Below are 16,081 nucleotides of genomic sequence, written 5' to 3'. Positions count from 1 at the left end.
TCATTGTGGTAACAGTACATCGCCATCTTGTTACCACAAATCTATTATGACCTAACATTGTATAGGACATCACAAAACAACTATGACATCATATTTTGACATCATGTTTCTGTTAGTATAACACTGTCTATTGAGATTTTGCCCACCTATTATAGATGACTAACATTTTTGAAAACAGGATCTCTTGGTGAAATCATATCCTCAGTGGGAACTAGTAGTAATTGAAAATGGACATGTTATTATGCTATTGGTTGTGACATAACAAACCCTTTGTGATCTCATCACCACTGTGACTTCACAAACCCATTGTATATCATGTTGCCAATGTAACATCACTATCACATTGTGACATCACAAACCTAGTGTGACCTGATCACACCTTTGAGAATCCTATGGCATTTGTGACATCATAGTCTATTTGTGTACCCATATCCTCATTTGAGCTAATGATAACTGAAATCAGACATGTCGTTGTAACATCACAAACCCTTTTTGACATCATGACCATTGTAACATCCCCTTGTCATCAAAACACCATCTACTCACTGTGAAATCACAAAATTACAATGATATCATATATTGATATCACATTTCTATTATAATAACAATGTCCTTTGTGATTTCAAACACCTTTTATGGATGACCCTCTAACATTTTAGTAGACAGGCTCTCTTTTGGAACTCATCTCTTCATTGTGAACTAGTAGTAATTGAAATTGGACATGTCATTGTGATATTACAAACTCGTTGTGATATCACAAATCCATTGTGACCTCATCACCACCGTGACATCACAAACCCACTGTGACATCATATTGCTACTGTGATTCCATTGCTTTGTGATATCACAAAGCTATTGTGACCTCATAGCACCTTTGAGAAACACATGGCCTATGTGTCAACACAGTCCCTTTGTGAACTCATATACTCATTATGAATTACTGAAAAGATTGGTCATGCCATTGTGTCATCACAAACCTACTGTAACATCAGAAACCTTTGTGACCTTGTCACTATTATGGCATCACCAACTAATTGTGACATCAAAACATTATATGGGCATATTTTGACATCACATTGCCATAATGATATCACTGTCCTATTGTGTTTTCACAAACCCTCATAACATTTTAGAGAATTAATGGGCTTTGAGACTTCAAGCTCCTTCTGTAAACTCATATCATCATTGTGAACTAATAGCAATTGTGAGATGATGTGTCATTGTGACATCACAAACCCATTGCAATGGCATCACCATTGTACTATAACAAAGATGTTATAACATAATATTGTTGTATTGCCAACCCATTGACATCACAATAGTATTATGATATCATATTTTGACATTACATTTCTATTATGATAACACTGTCCATTGTGTTTTCTTTTTTTTTATATTATTTTATTTTATTTGAGAACATACTGTACAGAGGGGCTACAATTACATGGGCAGGATAATGCATACATTTCTTACCAAGCATTGCAGCCTCCTCCTTTGTTTACCCTTCACCTCCCTTCCCAGCCTCCCCCCTCCCCCCACCCAATTATACCCCCCTCCCCCCCCACACCGACATTGTAAAGCTGGTTTTGACATGACATTTTGTACTTCTCATTGTTGCAACAGGTCCACCTGAATCCTTAAACGACTTGTTTGTCCCCATCTCCTCCACATGTTATACTGACATCAAATATAGTGAAAGAGGGGGTTACACTGTGGGGGAGGGACATACAAAGCAACAAAGAAATAATCTTATAAATGCGTTAGAAACACATGCATGAAAGAAACGAAAACATTAAAATACATATTTAAGGGTTCATTTTCCTAACATCACATTATCTGACCTTTTCCGCTTGACTCACAAGCACCTATTGATGACTGTATGACATTTTAGAAAACAGGCTTTCTTTGTAAACTCATATCCTCATTATCAGCTAGTAGCAATTGAAATTGTATACATCGCTTTGTTGAGAAGTTTTGCACCAATGTTCATCAAAGAAATGGGTCTATAGTTCTCTTTCTTTGATGAGTCCCTGCCTGGTTTTGGGATGAGGGTTACGATGGCTTCATAGAAAGAGTTCGGTAGTGAACTTTCTTTTTCATTGAAGAGTTGGAGGAGTATAGGTATGAGCTCTGCTTTGAAGGCCTTGTAGAATTCTGCTGTAAATCCATCTGGTCCTGGGCTTTTTTTAGATGGGAGGTCTCATATTGCTGTTTCTATTTCAATGCTTGATAGGGCCTGTTAAGATGGTTTAACTCATCTTGGTTTAGTTTTGGCATGTCAATATTTGCTAGGAAAAGGTGCATTTCTGCCAAGTTCTCAAACTTATTAGCATAAAGGTTTGAGAAGTAATCCCTTATAATATTTTGAATCTTGGTTGTTTCTGTGGTGATGTTTCCATTCTCATCTCTTAGTTTATTTGGGTGTGTTCTCTTCTTTCTCTGATAAGATTTGCTAAGGGTCTGTCAATTTTGTTAATTTTTTCGAAGAACCAACTCTTTGTTTTGTTGATTCTTTCTGTTTTTTTTTTTGGATTCTTATTCTTTTAATTCTGATTTAATTTTAATTATTTCTTTCTGTCTACTGGATTGGGGTTTATCTTGCTGTTCTTTTTCAAGGAGGCTCAGCTGTCTCATTAAACTGTTGGTTTCAGATCTCTCCAATTTGTTGATGTAGGAACTCAGAACTATAAACTTGCCTCTGAGTACTGCCTAAGCTTTGTCCCAGAGGAGCTGGTAATTTGTGTGCTCACTTTTGTTGAATATGATGAACATTTGAATTTCCTTTCTAATCTCTTCCATGACCCACTGGTGATTCAACAGTATGTTGCTCAGCCTCCATGTGTTACAGAACTTTCTTTGGTGGCTTTTGGTGTTGAGTTCTAATTTTATTCCCTTGTGGTCTGAGAGAATGCAAGGTATAACTTCAATGTTTCTGAATTTGGACATTTGCTTTGTGACCTAAAATGTGGTCTATTTTGGAAAATGTTCCTTGTGCTGCTGAGAAAAACATGTATTCTGATGCTGCTGGGTGAAATATTTGGTAGATGTCTGTTAAATCTAGTTGATCTATGCAGTTGTTTAGATCCGCAGTTTCTCTGTTGAGTTTTTGCCGAGTTGATCTATCTAGTGGGGATAGTGGTATATTAAAGTCCCCAACAATTAGTGTCTTTGGATCGATGTGGGATTTGAGGAAAAGTAGTATTTCTTGGATAAATTTGGGTGCTCTGTTGTTTGGCGAATAGATATTTAAAATTGTAATATCCTCCTGAAGGAGAGATCCCTTAATTAGTATGCAGTGACCTTCTTTATCTCTTCTCACTAATTTTAATTTGAAGTCTATTTTATCTGATAATAGGATTGCAACTCCCACCTGTTTATGGGGGCCATTTGCTTGGGAGATTTTGTTCCAGCCTTTCACTTTCAAAATGTATTTGTTTTTATAGGCAAGGTGTGACTCTTGAAGGCAGCAGATAGAAGGATCTTGCTTTTTAATCTAACTAGACAGTCTATGTTGCTTAATTGGAGAGTTAAGTCCATTAATGTTGAGAGATAGAACTGAGAGGTATTTGGTAGTTCCTGCCATTTTATCCACCTTCTTGGGGGTTGCAGCAACTGGGTTCTTCCTATGGTTCTTGGATTCTCAGTTTGGGTGTAGTTTCTTGGCCTTTATTGTGGTATTGTTGGTTTTCTATGTGTAGGACATCTTTAAGTATATTTTGTAGGGGTGGTTTGGTGGAGATATATTGTTTCAGTTTTTCTTTGCTATGGAAGGTTTTTATTTGACCTTCGGTTATGAAGGAGAGTTTAGCTGGGTACAGTATTCTTGGTTGATAGTTGTTTGTCTTTAGGGCATGGCATACATCATTCCAGGCTCTTCTTGCTTTAATTGTCTCTGCTGAGAAATCTGAGGTGATTCTAATTGTTTTTCCTTTATAGGTGATTTATCTTTTCTCCTTGACAGCTTTAAAGATCTTTTCTTTGGTCTGAATTGATCCTGTGTGGATTATAATGTGATGGTGGGATGTCCTGTTCTGGTCTAGTCTATTTGGGGTTCTAAAAGCTTCTTGAATCTGAATAGGCCTATCTTTTTGCATGTTTGGGAAGTTCTCTGCTAGGATCCTGTTAAACAAATTTTCTAGACCATTAACTTCTGTCTCTAGGTGCTCCTCTATACCCATTATCCTCAGATTAGGCCTTCTGATTGTGTCTTCCAAATGTTGAGTAGATCTATCATATTTGTTGGATTTGTCTTGGATAGTTGTATGTTCTTTCTCTATAATATCTAGGCTGTCTTCAGTCCCCAAGATTTGATCTTCTTCATGGTCCAACCTACTGTCATGGCTTTCTACTTTGTTTTTTATTTCTTTTCCTTCGAATTGGCCGGCTTTGATGGCTTCAAATTCTTTGTTGGAGGTTTGTTTTAGATCTTAAATGAACTTCTTTACTTAGTTAATTTGGTGTCCAGTGTTTATTCTCAAATCACTTAGTTGATTGTTTATGGTTTCCTTGGACTCCCATTCCTTCTGTTGTGCTCCATTCAGCATTCCCTTTGTGATCTCCCTTACTTCTTTCAGCTGTCTGTTTATGGATTCCATGAATGCCTCTATTGATCTTTGTCTATTCTCATCCTGCTCTCACAATTCCTGTATTACTCTGTGATTAACTTCCTTATGTTCATACAATTCCTGTAGTTCTCTTTGACTGTTCTCAGCCTGCTCATGCCTTTCCTGACTTTCTCTTTGTCTGTTCTCAGCCAGCTCACGCAATTCATGTCTATCTCTTTGACTGTTCTCAGCCTGCTCACGCAATTCCTTTATTTCTCTTTGAGTGTTCTCAACCTGCTCATGCAATTCCTGTATCAATTTTGAGTAGCTTCCTCATGCTCATGAGCTTCCTGTATTAATCTTTGGTTTGCCTCCTCTCTCTCCCTATCATGCTCACACTTAGTCCTTTGCAGGTTGTCAAACTTTTCATTCACCATTTTTACCAGTAATGTTTGTAGAACTTTTTGGGAACTCTCCTCTGGATTATTCATTATCTGTACTGCCACTTGATTATCATGAGTGAGAGTCGAGATACCCAGACTTGCCATTTTTCTTGTGTTTTTCCTACTTGTTCTGTCCATTTGATATGAAAGCAACACCAGTCTTGTGCAACACTATTTTAAGGCAAGCGTCAACTAAAGTCCTGTAATTGCACAGTCAAAAGTCTGCAGATACAATCTAGTTCAACAGATACAGTCTATTCAACATCGAACAACTATGTATTAATGGGCTAAGAACAGCAAAGAAGAACTTGGAAAAACAGAAATTATTAGGTTAAGGAAGAAATGTGGGGAAAAATAGGGTTAGAGGGATGTGGGAAGGTAAAAGGAGCATGAAATTAACCAAGTCCTAATCTCAAAGAGGGAAATGGATTGGACAGAATGGTAGGGGAAAGAGAAGAAAACAAAAGAAAAAAAAGAGACAAGAAAAAATGGAAAAACAAAAATTTAAATTTAAAAAGTGAAACACTTAAAAATTATGCAAGTTTAAGAAGTAATATTGAGAAAAGAACGTGGATAGGATGAGAGGAGGGGAAGGATAGAAAGGAAACATGAAAAACTAAAAAATAAAAATACTTAAAATAGAGGCTGGGAAGGTGGCTCAGTGGTAGAGCGCTTGCCTTGCATGCCTGAGGCCCTGGGTTCAATTCCTCAGCACCACATAAGCAAAAAGAAAGAAGCCGGAAGTGGTGCTGTGGTTCAAGTGGTCAGCGCTAGCCTTGAGCTGAAGAGCTGAGGGACAGCGCCCAGGCCCAGAGTTCAGGCCCCATGACCAGACCCCCCCACCCCGCAAAGAATACTTAAAATATTGTATAGGTATAAAGAAAATACAGCTCTTAAGTAATTTAAGCCTAAGAGGTTTTGAATTGAATAATAAATTTCTGGATTAAGTGTGTTCACAGTGGGGGATAAGGTCTAATAATCGATGACTGGTATATCTGAGGATGAGCAGAACAGGAATTAAGTCATGCAAAAAAGAACAAAAGAGAAGAAAAAGTAAAAAGAATGAGAAAGAAAGAACAAAAAAGGACCAAAGGGTCAGTAAAGATTTTTTAAAAAAGCATACACACATATACACCTAAAATAAAAATAAGAGGAAGAAGAAAAAAAGATTAACAGAAAACATTTTTTTAAAATTAAAAAATAAAAGATGCTAAAAAGAGTTCTTTGATTTTTTTTGGTGGGGGGTGGGGGTGGATGGGAAGATCATGTGTGTGTAACCAGTCTGTTGGTGGAGTCTTTGGTTTTCCTGTGGCTTGATTGGTTTCTTAAGTCAGTTTGTTTGGGGTGGCAGAAAAAATGCTCTGCTTTACCCAGGATTTTGTGATCCTTCTCCCAGGCTAGATCAGTGGGAGGGAGATCTGCTTTGAGTATCACAAAAGAGGGAGATGGCTGTTTCCTCTAATTTGGAGATGCTGTTTTGAGGCTAGTTTCTGTATAGAGTTGAGGCCTTTCAGCAAACAGTAGCTTTCCCCTGAGAGGATAGCTTCTGAGACACTCACAGAGCCCAGCCTGGAGCCATTCTCAGGGTTTATATTTACTGAATTTCAATTGATTAGGCTGCTGTAGGGAGGGGCAACCTCTGGCTCTGTTTACCCAGTGAAGAAAGCCACTCCTCTGGGGGCTGAGCTTTCTCTGCCTATGCTGGGTGACTTTCCCCTGGATGCAGTGGAGCCTGGCAGGTCAGGGCAGGTTCCTGTGACCTGCTTTTTGTTTTCTTTTCTTCCAAGGCCTGAGTTGGAGCTAGCAGCTCAGCTGGCCTTTGTCAATATCAAAGGTGGAGATATCTGGTAGTGGGGGGAGAGGGGAAGGATGGCCTTCCCTCCTCTGTTCCCTGAGAAGGAGTGAGGATGTCAGGGTTCTACTCACGCCAGAGTGTTGGTTTCTGGGTCGTCTCTGGTCTGCGATCTGCAGAATGAAGATATCTGCTCCTTGTCAGTTCTTGCTGGTGTTGAGTAGAATCTGCTCCACAAATGCGTCCGTCTTCTTTGTCCTAGACTCTCTGTGTTGCAGATATGGCAGCTACGTCCGCTGCTGCCTCAGCCTTGGCTGCTGGCAAGTGCTCAGATCTGTCTCCTTGCCTGGATTTTCCCTCTCTGGCCAAACTCTCTGGACTGTGATGGCACACTTGGTGTAATTCTATGGCCTAAGACTGTTCACTGGAACACTAAAACTGCTTTCTATGCAAGAGCTTGTTTAGCCTCCAGCTTCTCCTCCGCCATCTTCCCGGAACTCTGTCTCATTCTATTTCAAATGTGGCATATGCTTTGTATTCCAGAAACCCATTTTGAGCTCATAAATATTTGTGAAATCACATTGCCATTGGGATATCACTATCACACTGTGACACAACCTACCCTATCCTCATAAATCTTGTGACAGATTGCCATGGTGATATTTTAGGCCCACTGTGAAATCATAATCTTTTTGAACCTCATATTATTTCAGCTATGAGATGTGGTATCAGAAATCCATTGTGACATCATGACTATCGTTGCATCACATTGCCATTATGACATTAGTAAGGAATTCATAGCATTTGTAACAAGTCATGGCTTTTTGTCACATCACAGTCCCTTTGTGAAATCATATAATAATTGTGAATTAAGGACAATTGGGACTGGTCATACCATTGTGACATCACAAACCCATTGTGATATCACAAACCTATTGTGACCTCATCACCATTATGGCATCACCAAATAATGGTGACATCAAAATATTATTATGACTTGATATTGTGTCATCACATTGCCATTATGATATCACTGACCAGTGCGTTTTCATAAACCTATTATGACTTCATAACATTTTAGAAAATTCATGCCCTTTGGGACCTCGACTCCTTTTGTAAACATCTATTCAACATGAACTAATAGCAGCTGATAGCTGATATGTCATTGATACATCACAAATCACTGTGATGGTATCCCTATTGTGACATCACATTGTAATCATGATCTCATAAATCTTTTATGATACAACAATGCAGTATTGCAACTCATTGACCTCACAAAACCACTATGACATCATATTTTGACATCACATTTCTATTATGATAACACTGTCCATTGTGATTTTGTGAACCTATAATGGATGACCTGCACAATATTTTAGAAATCAGACAATCCATATCCTCATTGCCAACTAGTAAAAATTGAAATTGGACATGTGACTATGACATTACAAACACATCGTGACAACCCAAATCCATTGTGACCTCATCAACATGGTGATCTCACCTTTTGTGAAATCATATTGCTGTGTGACATCACTATCACATGATATCACAAACCTATTGTGACCTCATAGCACCTTTGAGAAACACATGGCACTTTTGACATCACAGTGCCTCTGTATACCCATATCCTCATTTTGAGCTAATGACAATTAAGATCAGCCATGTTTTTGTAACATCACAAACCATTTGTGACCTCATCACCATTGTGACATTACATTGTCATTATGACACCATCAGCTGTGACATGACAAAACTAAAATGACATCATAACAATGTGAAATGACATGGCCATTGAAACCTCAGAACCATTGTGATATCACAAACTCTTTGTGAAATCACATTGCTATTATGATATCAGTAACTCACTGTGATATCTCAAACCTGTCCTGTCCTAATAACTCTTGGGACATATTGCCATTGTGATATCTGAGGTCCTTTGTGAGCTCATAATCTGTTTTCATATTTCAGATATGACATGTGATATCAGAAATCCATTGTTACATCATGACCATTGTGATATCACATAGCCATTATGACATTACTGTGACATTGTGACATCACAAACCTGTTAGGACTTCGTAAAATTTGTGATAACATATGACCTTTGTGACATCACAGTCCTTTGTGAACTCATATAGTGATTGTGAATTAATGACAATTGAGGTGGAACACGCCAATGTGACATCACAAACCCATTGTAAGTCACAAACCTAATGTGACCTCATCACTATTATGGAATTACCAACTAATGGTAACATCAAAACATTATTACCACATGATATTGTGACATTGCCATTATGATATCACTGTGCTATGGTGTTTTCACAAACCTATTATTACCTCAGAACATTTTAGAAAATTCATGGTCTTTGGAATCTCAGACTCCTTTTGTAAATTCATATCCTCATTGTGAACTAATAGTGATTGAGATTTGATATGTCATTGTGACATTATAAACCCAATGTAATGGTATTATCATTGTGACATCACAAACCTATTATGACGTAACTTTGTAGCATTGCTAATTCAGTTACATCACAAATGTGCTATGATATCATATTTTGACATCACATTTCCATTATGATAATGTAGTCTATTGTGATTTTGTAAACCTATTATGGATGACCTCATAATATTTTAGTAGAAAGGCTCTCTTTTTGAAATTATATCCTCATTGTGAACTAATAGTAATTGAAATTGGACATGTCATTATGATATTACAGTTATTGTGACAGCAAACCCACATTGTGACCTCATTACCACTGTGACATCAACAAACCCATTGTTTCATCATATTGACACTGTGATGTCACTATCACAATGTGATATTACATACCTATTGTGACCTCATAGGACTTTTTAATTTATATTTTTATTGTAAAGATATTGTACAGAGAGTGTACAGTTACATGAATAAGTTAGTGAGTACATTTCCTATGAAGCATTGTTACCAACGCCTTTGTTTTTCCCCTACCATTCCTTCCCTCCCCACCTTCCCATATCCTCCTTTTCCTCCCCAAGTTGTAAAGTTCATTTTCAGCATAGTGTCTTGTACATCTCATTGTTATAATGGGTCAACCTGTATCCTTCTTTCATCAGTTTTTTATTTCCCATCAACTCCCAAAATTAGAAAAATGTATATACAAGTTGAACCTTTGTGAAATACATGGCCTATGTGAGATCACAGTGCCTTTGTGTACCCATAGCCTCATTGTGAGCTAATGAAAATTGAGATTAGATATGCCATTGTAACATCACAAACCCTTTGTGACATCATCACTGTTGTGGCATCACATTGACATCATGACACCATCAGTCCACCGTGATATTACAAAACTACAATGACATCATTGCATTGAGACATCACCTGGTCCTTTGACGTCATGGACACATTGTGAATGCCTATTCTATGATTTCATTCTATTTCAAATGTGGCATGTGCTTTGATACTAGAAACCTATTGTGACCTCATAAACATAGTGACAGCACAAAACCTTTGTGACATCACATTGCCATTGTGGTATCACTAACCAACTGTGACATCAAAAACCTGCCCTGTCCTCATAAATCTTGTGACATGTTACCATGATGATGTCTTAAGCTTGTGATCTCATAACCAGTTTTCAAACTCATTTTAGATATGTGATGTCAGAAATCCATGCTGACATCATAAACATTGTGATGTGATGTCACATTGCCATTATGACATTGCTGTTACATGGTGACATCACACATCTGTTAGTACTTCTTAACATTTGTGACAACACATGGCCTTTGTGAAATCACAGTCCCCTCATATATACATACACTCATTGTGAATTACTGGTAATTGAGATTGGGAATGCCATGTGACATCACAAACCCATTGTGACAACACAATCATATTGTGATCTCATCACCATTATGGAATCACCAAGTAATTGTGATATCAAAACATAAATATGATATATTAATCTGACATCATATAGCCATTAGGATATCATTGGCCCATTGTGTTTTCACGAACCTAATATGATCTCATATCATTTTAGAAAATTCATGACCTTTGGGACTTCAAATTCCTTTTGTAAACTCATATCCTCATAATGAACTAATACCAATTGAGATCTGATATGTCATTGTGACATGAAAAATCCATTGTGATGGCATCTGAATTGTGATGTCACATTGCCATCATGACATCACAAACCTATTTTTACATAACATTGTAATATTGACAACTCATTGACATCACAAACTTACTATGACTACATATTTTGACATCACATTTCTATTATTATTACACTGTCCATTGAGATTTTGTGCACTGATTATGGATGGCTCCATAATATTTTAGAAACAATCTCGTTGTGAACTAATTTTCTCATTGTGAACTAGTAGCAATTGAAATTGGACATGTCATTGTGATTTTACAAACTGGTTGTGACATCAAAAACCATTGTGACATCCTCACCATTGTGACATCACAAAACCATTGTGACATCACATTTCCATTGTGTTTTCACTATCACATTGTGACATCACAAAACTATGGTGTGCTCATAGCATCTTTGAGATACATATGGCCTTTGTGAAAGCTTAGTCCCTTTGTGTACCCATATCCTCATTGACAATTGATGTTAGACATGCCATTGTAACCACACAAACCCTCTGACATCAACATTGTGACATCACATAGTCTAAAGGATATCATCAGCTCAGTGTGCCGTCACAAAATACTATGACATCATATCATTATGATATCACATGTTCATTGTGAAGTCAAAGACACATTGTGAATGCCTATTCTTTGATTTCCTTTGATATCACAAACCCATTGTGACCTAATCACCACTGTGACATCACAAAGCCTTTGAGACATCACATTGCCATTGTGATATCACTAATCCACTGTGACATCACAAATCTGTCCTGCCCTCATAAATATTGGGAAATGTTTCCATGGTGGTCTTAGGCCCTTTGTGAGCTCATAATCTGTTTTTGACTGTATAACGTTTCAGGTATGATATGTGAGAAAAGAAATCTTCTGACCTCATGATCGTTGTGACATCATATTGCCATCATGATATTACTGTCACAATATAACATCATACCCTTGTTGGTAACTCATCATGTTTGTAACAATACATGGCCTTTGTGACATCCCAGTCCCTTTGTGAACTCATACACTCATTGTGAATTACTGACATTTGAAAACACAGACCTATTTTGACCTTTCACCATTATGGCATCACCAACTAATTGTAACATCAAACATTATTATGACATGATTTTGTAACATCATATTGACATTATCATACCACTGTTCCATTATTCTGTTATGACTTCTTAATATTTTAGGAAATTCTTGGCCTTTGGGACCTCAAACTACTTTTGTAAACTCATACCCTCATTATGAATAGCAATTGATATCTGATATGTCACTGTGATATCACACACCCATTGTGATGACATCATTGTGATATCACATGGCCATCGTGACATAACAAACCTACTATGAAATAACCTTGTAGTATTGCCAACTCATTATGACATCATCTTTTCACTTCACATTTCTATTATGATAACACAGTCCATTGTGGTTTAGTGCACCATTTATGAATGACTCAATAACATGTAGAAAACACTTTGTGTACTCATATGCTCACTGTGAACTAGTAGCAATTGAAATTGCCCATGTCATTGCAATATTACAAACTTCTTGTAATATCACAAACCCACACTGACCTCATCACCACTGTGACATCACAAACCCATTGTGTCATCACATTGCCATTGTGATATCACCATCACAATGTGACCTCACAAACCCAGTGTGACCTCATAGCACCTTAGAGAAACACATGGACTTTTTGACATCAAAGTGCCTCTGCATAACCATATTCTCATGGTGAGCTAAGGACAATTGAGATCACACATGCCATTGTAAAATCACAAAACCTTTATGACATCATCACCATTGTGATATCACATGGTCATCATGACATCATCAGCTCCTAGTGACATCACAAACCTACAATGACATCATAGCATTGTGACATCACATGGTCAATGTGATGTCATGGACATATTGTGAACACCTATTCTGTGATTTAATTCTATTTTAAATGTGGCATGTGCTTTTATATCAGAAACCATTGTGACCTCATAATAAATATTGTGATGTCAGAAACCCTTTTTGACATCACATTGCCATTGTGAATCACTTTGTGACACCAAACTTGTCCTGCCATATCACCTTTGTGACATGTTGCCAATGTCACAATGAGTTGGCCCTTTGAGAGCTGAAGATCTGTTTTTGACCTTATAATATTTCAGATATGACATGTAATATCCGAAGCTCATTGTGACATCAAGACTATTGTGACATGATATTGCCATTATGACATTACTGTTACATTGTGACATCACAAAACTGTTAGGACTTCATAACATTTGTGACAACACATGGCATCAGAGTCCCTATGTGAACTCATATACTTAAATTGTGAATTAATATCAATTGAGATCAGGCATGCCATTGAGACATCGCAAACCTATTGACATCACAAACCCATTGTGATATCACAAACTTATTGTGTCCTGGCCACCATGAGAGCATCAATAAATAATTGTGACATCAAAACATTTTTATGACATATTGTGACATCAGTAAATGAATGGATCAAGCAAATGTGGTATATATACACAATGGAATTCTATGCCTCCATCAGAAAGAATGACATTGCCCCATTTGTTAGGAAATGGAAAGACTTGGAAAGAATTATATTAAGTGAAGTAAGCCAAGCCCAAAGAAACATAGGTCCCATGATTTCCCTTATTTGCAATATCTAGTATATGTATGAGTCAAGCAGAAAAGGTCAGATAAGGTGATGTTAGGAAAATGAACCCTCAGATATGTATTTTAAATGTTTTTTTCTTTCATGCATATGTTTCTAATGCAATTATAAGATTATTTCTTTGTTGCTTTGTATGTCCCTCCCCCACAGTATAACCCCTGCTTTCACTGTATTTGATGTCGGTATAATTTGTGGAGGGGAAGGGGAAAAACAAGTCGTTTAAATAAGGATATAGGTGGACCTGTTGCAACAATGAGAAGTACAAGTTGTCATGTCAAAAATGAACTTTACAACTTGGGGGGGGGGAGAATTGGGTGGGAGGGGAGGGAGGATGGGAAGGGATGGGAAGGGTAAACAAAAGAGGAGGCTACAATGCTTGATAAGAAATGTACTCACTATCTTGCCCGTGTAATTGTAACCCCTTTGTACAGTATTTTCACAATAAAAAAAGAGAGAAAGAAAACATTTTTATGACATATTGTGACATCACATTGCCATTATCATATCCCCATCCCATTGTGTTTTTACAAATCTATTATGATATCATAAAACTTTAGAGAATTCAAGGACTTAGGGACTTCAAACTCCTTTTGTAATCTCATATCCTCATTGTGATCTATTAGCTATTGACATCTGATATATCATGACATCACAAACTCACTGTGATGGCATCAACATTGTGACATCTCATTGCCATTATGACATTACTGTCACATTGTGAAATCGCAAACCTGTCAGGACTTCATAAGGTTTGTGACAATTCATGGTCTTTGTGACATCATAAACCTGTTACAAATTTATAACAATTGTGACAACACATGGTCTTTTTGATATCACATTCTCTTGTGAACTCATACACTCATTGTCAATTAATGACAATTGAGATTGGACATGCCACTGTGACATTACAAACCCATTGTGAAATTACATTGTTATTATGATATCAGTGTTCCATTGGGTTTACATAAACCTATTAACATTTTAGAAACCTCATAACATTTTAGAAAATTCATGGCATTTTGACCTCAAGGTCCTTTTGTAAACTCATATCCTAATTTTGAACTAATAGTAATTGAGATCTTATATGTAATTATGACATCATAAACCCATGGCGATGGCATCACATTTGTGACATCACACAGTCATGGTTACATCAAAAACCTACCTATTATGACATAATATTGTAGTATTGCCAACTCATTGACATCACAAAACATTCCTGTTATGAAAACACTGTCCATTGTGATTTTGCAAACCTATACAAACTCATTATGACATCATAAACCCATTATGACATCACTATCACATTGTGACATGACAAACCTATGGTGATCTCATAGCATGTTTGAAAACCATGTAGTCTTTGGGACATCACAGTTCCTTTGTGTATCTATATTCTCATTGTGAGCTGATGACAATTGAGATCAGAAATGCTATTGTAACATCACAAACCCTTTGTGACATCATCAGATTTTGACATCACATTGGCATCATGACCCCATCAACTCACCTTGATATCAGAAATTTACTATGATATATTTTGACATCCCATTTCAATTATGATAAACTGTCCATTGTGATTTCATAAACATATTATGGGTAACAACATTTTTAGAAAACAGGCTCCATTTGTGAACTCATATTCTCATTGTAAACTCGTAGCAATTGAATTTGGACAGGTGATATTACAAACTCACTTTGACATCACAAACCCATTGTGACCTCTTCACTACTGTGACATAACTAACCCATTGTGACATCACATTTCTATTGTGACATCACCATCACATTGTGATATCACAAACCTATAGTCACCTCATTGCACCTTGTTAAATATATTTCTTGTTGTAAAGGTAATTTACATAGGGTTTACAGTTACATGAGTAAGGTAATGAGTACACTTCCTATCAAGCTTTATCCCCTACTTTGTTTTTTCCTACTATCCCTTCCCTCCACACCTCCTCATCTCTCGCTTCCCCTCCCCACGTTGTAACATGCTATTTCAACGTTGTCATGTACATCTCATTGTTACAAAGGGTCAACTTGTGTCCTTGTTTCATTATTTTGTTATTTCCCTTCCCATCCCATAATTAGAAAAATGTATATACAAGATACACCTTGAGAAACAAATGGCCTTTGTCACATCACAGTCCCTTTGTGTACCCCTATCCTCATTGTGAGTTAATGACATTTCAGATCAGACATGCCATTGTAACCTCACAAACCCTTTGTGACATCATCTCCATTGTGACATCATATTGTCATGATACCATCAGCCCATTGTGACATCACAAAACTACAATGACATAACATTATGAAATATCCCAGTCATTCTGATGTCAGACATATTATTAACGCCTATTCTGGATTTCATTCTATTTCAAATGTGGCATGTGTTTTGACATCAGAAATCCATTGTAACCCCATAACCTGCCCTCATAAATCCTGTGACATGTT

Source organism: Dipodomys merriami, unplaced genomic scaffold, assembly GCF_024711535.1.
Source record: "Dipodomys merriami isolate MVZ:Mamm:240054 unplaced genomic scaffold, mDipMer1.0.p SCAF_19, whole genome shotgun sequence".
In the NCBI taxonomy this organism is placed as follows: domain Eukaryota; kingdom Metazoa; phylum Chordata; class Mammalia; order Rodentia; family Heteromyidae; genus Dipodomys; species Dipodomys merriami.
Note: the sequence above shows the minus strand (reverse complement) of the source record.